Source organism: Danio rerio, chromosome 1 (assembly GCF_049306965.1).
Source record: "Danio rerio strain Tuebingen ecotype United States chromosome 1, GRCz12tu, whole genome shotgun sequence".
Lineage (NCBI taxonomy): Eukaryota > Metazoa > Chordata > Actinopteri > Cypriniformes > Danionidae > Danio > Danio rerio.
The window spans coordinates 36322291-36331448 of NC_133176.1; the positions used below are offsets into that span (position 1 = coordinate 36322291).

General features: G+C 36.5%; 1 long non-coding RNA gene across 1 annotated transcript; it reads left to right on the plus strand.

The window, feature by feature from the left end:
• The first annotated feature begins 315 nt into the window (after nucleotides 1–315).
• LOC562564 (uncharacterized) lies at nucleotides 316–5057 on the plus strand. Its single transcript, NR_170157.1, has 11 exons — nucleotides 316–750; nucleotides 1654–1780; nucleotides 1883–2126; nucleotides 2233–2506; nucleotides 2611–2794; nucleotides 2917–2993; nucleotides 3093–3273; nucleotides 3383–3616; nucleotides 3741–3912; nucleotides 3996–4144; nucleotides 4283–5057. It is a non-coding gene; the product is annotated as an uncharacterized lncRNA (long non-coding RNA).
• The last annotated feature ends 4101 nt before the right edge of the window (nucleotides 5058–9158 follow it).

The window sequence follows — 9158 nt, forward strand, 5'->3', positions numbered from 1 at the left end:
GCTGCCATATGGTATTAATTTACCAATTTAATTTCATTAACCAATTTACCTGCCTGTGGCCTTCTATAGCTTATGCGTTTGCTTATATATCCCAGAACATGTGCACTCTAGCATTTAGATATAGCTTTTTTTTTTTTTATTTTGGGAGGGAGTATAATTTACATATGTGGTTTCAACCAGATGCCTTAAAGGGCACCTATTGTAAAAAATCTTCTTTTCAAGCTGTTTGGACAGATCTGTGTGTTGGTATAGTGTATAGACCATCATACTGGGGTGATATGAACACACCCAGTCCTTTTTTTTCAATTTCACTACAAAAAAAAGGGTCGGCCAATTGGAGCTGTTTTGAAATCGATCGCACCATTACGTAGGTGTGCGATTCCCCCCGCCCACCGAATTGATTGACAGCTGCGCGTATTAACATATCCTGAGTTTGCCGTTTCCGCCATTATCAGCGTGAACGTCAAAGCGATGCCACCGAGAGAACACCCTTGTCCTATTTTAGGATGTAAGGCTCAGCACAAGAGCCTTCACCGTCTTCCTGCAAATGAGCAACAGAGGCTTAAGTGGCTGAGTTTTATCTTTGAAGACAAGGTGCCTGAAAATGTACCAAAACTGTTGTATGTTTGCGCTAACCACTTTAGCGTAGACTGCCTCGAGAACGCGGGACAATACAACTCCGGATTCGCGAGTAAATTGTTTTTGAAAACTGGATCAGTTCCTACAATACGTGATCCTGCCTCACTTCAAGTAAGTATTACATTTTATGTACTTCTAGCCTTACTATTCTAATTATGTTAAGCCGATGAATAGCATCTGCGGCTAAAGTAGCTTCGGATGTTTGTTTGCAAGTGTTTACCTCTTATTGTGCTTTTCAAAAACAGTCTAAATACTCGAAGCTGCAAATGGTAGTGTGTACATGAAGGGGGTTTAGCCATTAGAAACAGAAACCGTAGAAAAATAGCAACATTGTAAAAAGCAGTACCACTGGCTAACGTTACAGCTAAAGTTTGTTGTTGTTAAATGTTTGTTGTACTGTAATGGTAAGCCGAAATGAATAGCATCTAAAAGTTAAAAGCAGCCAAAGTTGCTTCGGATGTTTGTTTGCACGTGTTCACTGCTATTATGCTTTTCTAAAACAATCTAAATAATCGAAGCTATAAGTGGTAGTGTGTACAAGAAGGGCTTTTAGCCATTAGAAACAGAAACCGTAGAAAAATATAAACATTGTAATAAAGCAGTAACCAGTACTGGCTACAGCTAAAGTTTGTTGTTTATGTGGGATGTTTGTTGTAATGTGTATACTGTAATGTTAAGCAGAAATGAATAGCATCTGCGGCTAAAGCTACTTCGGATGTTTGCGCGTTTACAGCTATTGTGCTTTTCTAAAACAGTCTAAATACTCGAAGCTTTAATTGTTAATGTGTCCATAAAGGGGTTTTAGCCATCAGAAACAGAAACGGTAGAAAAAATTAAACATTGTAATAAAGCATTACCACTGACTAAGTTACAGCTAAAGTTTGTTTTGTATGTGGGATGTTTGTTGAAATTTTTTCACTGTACTTGCACGTGGTCTGCAGTTGTTTACAATAAGATCGGTATGTTTTAATCAAATAAAGGTCATTTTAAAAAAAATTATGTTTTCTTACAAAGGCCACGACGTCGACAAAGAGCAACAAGGTGGATGTTTGTTGCCAGACAGAACCATTTCACACATCTTTACACAGTGTTGGTACCCAGTTGTCTTTTAGGACGCTTCAGGCTAAACGCAGGAGTACAAGTAAGTTAAAATTTCTCAGTTTATTTTAAGTTGCTGCATTAGAAACGTGTTTTATTATCTTCATAAACGTGCAATGAGATTAATCATAAAATTACACTATAGGTGTCCAGACAACAGTATCCAGTTTTGAACTGACTGTACCATCAGCATCCTCTACTGTGTTTATGACTTCGACACCCCTCAAACCTTCACTAAAAAGACCTCGTCTGGAGCTGGAGGAGGAGAAGGAGGAAGAAGAAAAAGCCGAAGAGACTTTGACAGAGTCAAAAATTATAGCCCAAGACTCGGATGTGAGATTTGACCCTGCAGAGGAATGCACATCTGCAACTGAACCAACAGACTTGTCGTGAGTTTATGCATTATGTAAATTATTTGAAAGATTGTGTATTGTCATCATAACATTCATCATCATTTTTTTTTTATTATGTACATGTGTATATTTATTTTTACAGAATCCAAGAATGCCCAGTTCATAACATTGCCAAGTTCATTGTCTATGAAACATGCCTCATGGAGCTCTTCAGTGACTGCCCAGTGTGTCAAAGGAGATGTGATGTAAAGTCACAAAGGCTTGGGACATTTCTGAGCGTACAGCAAGTCTGCCCACACTGCGAGTTTGTAAGAAAATGGAACAGTCAGCCAATTATTGGTAGTACTCCAGCTAGCAACCTGCATCTTTCTGCTGCAGTCTACTTGAGTGGTGCATAATTTTTTGTAGTTGAAAAGGTAATTATCTATCAAAATTTATCACATTTCTTTTAGAAACATAATATAAATTTTGTCACAGGGTGCATGCACATTGTACTAAAAATTCTCCTCTCTGTTGTCAGGTATTTGCTGCCATGAAACTACACATTTTTAAATATAATTCATTTCGTTGTCATGCAAGACTTTGAACTAGCATTGAACCTGCTATTGTCCACAAGTGGAGAAATTGGCAGAGTGAAATGCTAGAACAGCTCAGTCGAAGAGAGAATGTGATTGTTGGAGGAGATAAGAGGGCTGACTCCCCAGGTATTTAGTCAAAAGATTTCATTTCTAATTCAATACAGTCTAATAAAAAAAATAAATATGAAATGCATTACAATTATTCCAAAAATGTGTTTAAAATAATTATGTACGGTTTGTTCTTGAAGGTCACTCGGCCAAGTATGGGAGTTATACAATGATGGACCTTGCAACTAACACAGTGGTCGACCTAAAGTTAGTCCAGGTAATACAGAAAAGTGTTATGTGAACTAGCATAATTTTTTGGATGGAAAATGTGTGATTTTTTTATATATATTTTTTTTCCTTATTTAAAATTTTATAGAGTAATGAGGTGGGCGGCAGTTACCATATGGAAAAAGAAGGCCTAAAGAGAAGCCTTGACCTGTTGGATGCCCGCGGTGTTCGTCTGGAATGCATCATCACAGACCGACATCCTCAAATGCAGAAATATCTCAGGGATCGAAATGTCACTCAGTTTTACGATGTGTGGCATATCGAGAAAGGTATGTAATGTAGCAGTTATTAATTTACTTAAGATTAAATTGCTATTTACAGTTCTTACATGTTTATTATTATTTTTGTGTTGATGTCTTTTTTTTATTTAATTTCCAGGAATTTCCAAAAAACTGGACAAGATATGCCAGATAAAGGGGTGTGAGAAGTTGCGTAAATGGTTGCGTAGCATCAAAAACCACATCTACTGGACTGCTGCATCATCCACAACAGGTCCTGAAAGAGTGGCAAAGTGGACCTCTATCTTAAACCATGTACATGAAGACCCCAATTTTCCGGCTTATCTGCATCCGCAACGGATAAGCAGAGACAAGAACAAATGGCTGTCGGCTGGTAAGTTGTATACAGACAAATAAAATATTCTTTGCGATTAAAACTAATGCAAAACAGAGCTTGTTTCTTTGTTCAGATTTGTTTTTGATTCAGACTCTAATACCTTAAATTTTTGCTTGTTTAGCAACGATGCCATTCTACAAGCTGGAGAAAGTTCTCGCTAACAAGAGAATATTGAAGGATGTGGCCAAGCTAAGTCCTCACCACCAGACGTCAACTGTTGAAGCTTTCCACAGCGTCCTACTGCGGTTTGCACCCAAAAATGTGGTATTCCCATTTCTGGGGATGCTATGCAGGTAAAGCCAATGATCAGAAATTAATATTTACAATACCATACAGTCTTGTCATGGTACGTCATTTACATTTTTCTTTTTGTTAGGTTGTACTTGGCTGCACTGCATTACAATGAAAATGCCGGGCGTCCCCAGGCCACATCAGCAACTGGTAAACCTATTTACAAGCTTGCCTTTCCAAAGGCAAAGAAAGGAGAGTATAGGGTCCGAAAAGTGAAGACGCAGCAAACTTTCGGTATGTATATAAATGTTTATAGTATTTTTAATAATTCAATAAATAAAAAAAATAATTGCACTTTACATTCACAATGACAACTCATTACTCCAAAATACAAAATTAAGTTACTAAAGAGATAACTGTTATATTGCACAGGTTATGTAAAAGAGCTGCTGGACCTCATCTTCAACCAAGTGTTTGTGGACCCATCACCCTATGTTGATGAAGTGTTGGGAATTCACATACCACCTGCTCTATCATCAGCCTGCGATCTACCTGAGATGGAGGAGGCTATCTCCAGCAGGGTGACCCGCTTCAATCAATAGCTATCCTAAAACCCACATAGCTGCCCTGCTCTTCAGGAAACTGTCTCAGAATCTTCAGCACCACACAGGCAGGAATCACAACACGGACTCTCCGCCCGAGGAAACCCCAACACCAGCTCGCAAAGCTCCGATAAGCCAAAAAGCGGCACTGTCTAACAGAGACATAATAATGAAACATTGTTTTAGAAATTGCACTACAATTTGAACTTGGGAGTTATCACATATACATTTTTATTTTTGATAAAATAACTAGCTTTAACAACATTTCAGAAGTAATATTTTGTTTATTCAACTGCCAATGTTTGATATGTTTATGTGTTTGTAGATATACTGTACTTTCTAATGTTCATGGACAATTGTATTTCATTCAACAAAGTGACAACTTGAAGTTTATATTTTATATTTGCACAAGGATACATTTTATATTTGCCAATCACATTTTAATTTATACTTCAATATAAAGTTTTTATATGACTAAGGAATTGAAGCATCTTTTCTGAAGTGTTGATGTTTCTATGCCATACTGATTTTTATATATTTTAAGAGTTTATATATTAATGTTTAGTGAAATTAAAATTATTTTTCAATAAAAAGTACATGCATTACTCAGCATTTTATGAATTCATTCAAATTGTCATCTCAGAAATAGCAGCAACAAAAAAGGTACGTATTTCATTTTTATTGACATTGAGGTAAAGTTGGTTTTTATATTCAGATATTCGGACATTCTCCTTAATAGTATCATTTCTGTAAAGTATTCTTTGCAAATTCAAAATAGGGAAATCGTATTAGCAGCAAATGACAAAGTACAACATTGTTTACAGTCAAGTAGATAGTGTTAATGTTGTTTACAAGTCATACTTGCATGCTAAATCCGATCGATTGTTTAAACTACCATGGTAAACAATACAGGGACTCCTGAATGTGCGGATATAAAACCAACTTTATCGCTATTTTATTGACTACACAGCGTTAATGTGCTTAAAAAGAAAGCGAGCATGCAGATCATGAACAAGGTAACCTGCTATTCTTTCTATTTATTTAAACTCACTTTTGCACTCCACGAAGTCGCAGGGGAACATAGTCTGCTTTGTATATATTCGATGCATTTTGCAAGGAATAAATATTGAAGCAAACGGGATCCATTCCTGGATGCTCCGTCATGCACGAGGGTTGCAATTCCAGTTGATCCATTCGTCTTCTAACCTTATTACACGACACAGTTATGCTGTTTATTATCTCATTCGATGTCTTTAGAGCAGCAACGTAAACTGGAAATTTACCTGCGGTATCTCCCAGCAGCATACATTTTCAGCCTCAGTTGGCATTTTTTCACAATTGCCACACGAGCACCTGCCAATATTTGTCAACGTCAATATTCATGAATTACGAATAAATCATACCAATGCAAAATTTATCTTTGTAGATATCTTTATGTATTGTCTGTTTGACGTAACGCATGACGTTCGCGAACTTTATCAAACAAATTACGGATGGCGCATGCATAGTTACATAGCGGCTGAAAAAGTATACAACGACATAAAATATTTTGTATGTACCACTCTGACACATTCTGGCACATTCGGATTATAGATTCCTCAACAGTCGACTCTGCTTGATCTGTGTCCTAGTCTGTGTCAAATATGTAGGGTTGAATTGTGTTCCTCTCACTCATGATGACTCTTACTGTCTGCCTCTGTGACGCGGTGCACAAAGCAGAAGCGCTCTTGGCTCCGCCCCCTTGTTACGTTGGGCGGGCAGTCAAAACTCATTATCATGTTAAACAACACACCCCAAAACAGCAACCCGTGTACACGCCTCTAAATTTACACTTTTTAACACAGCATAATAACAATATCTGAATTGCGTTTTGATCTGAACCTACATTGGCACACTCAGAAGAACCATAATATTACTATTAAATCTCAAAAAAGGGCTAAAATATGTGCCCTTTAAGACCTATCCAGTTTCATATGATGACAATCTCCCGAAGAGGTCTAAGACCTGCCCATATCATGATTGGATAGCTATTCGATAAGGAAAAAAAAAAAAAATAAATAAAAGGAAAAATTTAATAATTGATCGGTTAATACATGTAATACATTTATGTAATAAATATAGCCAATCCACCTTCCTGGTAAAAAACACATCCTTGTTGATTCATTCATTTTCTTTTCGGCTTAGTCCTTTCGTTAATCTGGGTTCGCCACAGCAGAATGAACCACTAACTTATCCAGCATATGTTTTTACACAGCAGATGCTGCATTCATACACACTCATTCACACACATACACTATGGACAATTTAGCCTACCCAATTCACCTATACCACATGTCTTTGGACTTGTGAGGGAAACTGGAGCACCCAGAGGAAACCCGCTCAAACACTGGGAGAACATGCAAACTCCACATGCAAACTTGAATCAGTGACCTACTTGCTGTGAGGCCATTGTGCTACCCACTGCACCATCATGCAGCCTATCCTTGTTGATGCATACATTTATTTATGAATACACTTGTGCAGTTGAATCATTGTTTAATACTGTCACACTCGTATAATTATTTTAAACAACTGACTGCACAGGTGTATAAATAACTAAATAAGAACAAACACTCTGTGTCTTTAAAAACACATTTGTATGAGTAGCTACATGTATGTGACTGTGTGTTGTGTTTGTAAAACACCGATTTCTAAGCTCATGCTAATTGGTGAGGCTAGATCATTTTGCTGTGGTGAGCTATGTTTAAGTCAAAGGAAGGTTATATAACACTTCATTCTTACTTTTACTTGCTCTGATCATGTTATATTTTGTTTTCAGGACACAGAAGTACCTCACTCAGTATGTGCATTCGGGTTTTCCCTACCGTAATATACCTAAAAAAAAACAAAAAAAACAATCTTGCTAAAAAAAAAAAAAAAAAAAAAGTGTTTTTTTTTAAGTGATGATAGACTGAATAAGGGCTATCACTGGCCACTCATTCTCATTCCATAATGTATTTTTTTTTCCAAAATGTGTGACTTTGTTTTCTTTGTGCCATGTCCTCTCCTGTCTATCGTTTAGCCCCTCCCATCTTGTCATCGTATTAGTAGTTATGCTGTGTATAAGAACTTCATATGGACCCACTTCTCTTATTTAGCTTTTTTCATGGTATTACAGATTGATTGACCAATGAGGGTTCTAACCCTGACCCTATACCAAAAATAAATGGTTGCTTCACATCATTTCATGTCCACTGCTCCTGAGTCTTCCCCCGTCATGTCCATAACGTCAGTTGATCCGATGAAGTTCATATGCCCATTGCTGCACTCTTAAACCTAACCACCTCAATGCACTCAAGTGCTGTAGATGGATCTCTCTCTAGCCATGTGGTGACAGTGCTCTCAAGCCCAGTGTCTGCACTCTCAAACGCCATGGATTTAGCACTCTCTGAACCTGCCATCTCAGCACTCTCAAGCCCTGTGGCATCAGCTACCTATGGTCTTGCTTTTTGTGGCTTCCAAGTCATGCTGTGGTTGACATTTACTATCTTCATGGAACATTATATTTACATGTAATAATCAAATAACTGAATATTAAGTAAATATATTATTATAAAAAAAAAATATATATATATATATATATATATATATATATATATATATATATATATATATATATATATATATATATATATATATATATATATATACACACACACAATGTATATTTAGCTATTGATTTAACTTACAGTATATTGTGTATATATTCATTTTTATATATTAGTTAGTTTATTTTTATTTTTTTAAACAAAAGATATACTTGCATAACCTAAGAATTGTTTTGTGGTACCGGGTCGCATTCCACTACCTCAAACGACAAAAACATGTCCCAATAAAAGTTCCACCTCAGCATTTCATGATGATAAAAATAAGTATTGTCAAAAGTTGAACAAGTGCACTATTTCAAGTCAAAAGAGGCTGTATTTTCTTGTAAAGTGTACAGTGTTTCTGTAACCAGTGGTAAATAAACACCCTGATCACATATTTCTGCATCTCAGATATTTGTTTAGTCTGAATAGATAATCATATTTTAGTTGATTGCATTCAATAATCGACCTCATGAATCAACTCATTTTTATGCACAAAATGCAACTCATAACCCATGAAATGGTTGAATTGAATTTCCATATTTTCTCATTTAAATACTCTAAGCCAGGTTTCCTCCAGCAGCTGCACAGCTGTGCATCATCCACAGCTTTAAATAGCATAATTCGCAATTTAAGAATTAAAGTATGGTGCCAGAAAGTCATCATATCAGCAGAGAGCTTTTAATTCCTCTGAGACTGTGGTTGGATGTCAATTAATGTCGTATGTCATCATATCCATAATCCCATTTAATTGAAAGCAAAAGCACAAGTGTAACTCTTTTTTGACACTAATAATTACAACATCAATTACCTCATTTTAATATTCACAACGTGTCAAAAAGCACCTATTTGTGACACTGCTCACAACAGGTAATGCAAACACATTGTCACTTGTGTGCAATCAGCTTCTTGGAGCCCTAATTTACTCTGACAACAAAAGGTTTAAGAGCAAAAACAAAGGCAGACTGCACTTTTAATCTCCAAAAATAATCTTCTTGTTTTCCATTTTTCAGCCAATGCCAGACTTAGGCACTTGACACAGGTACCTGACTGGAGACGTTACGAGAAGCAATTTCTCTG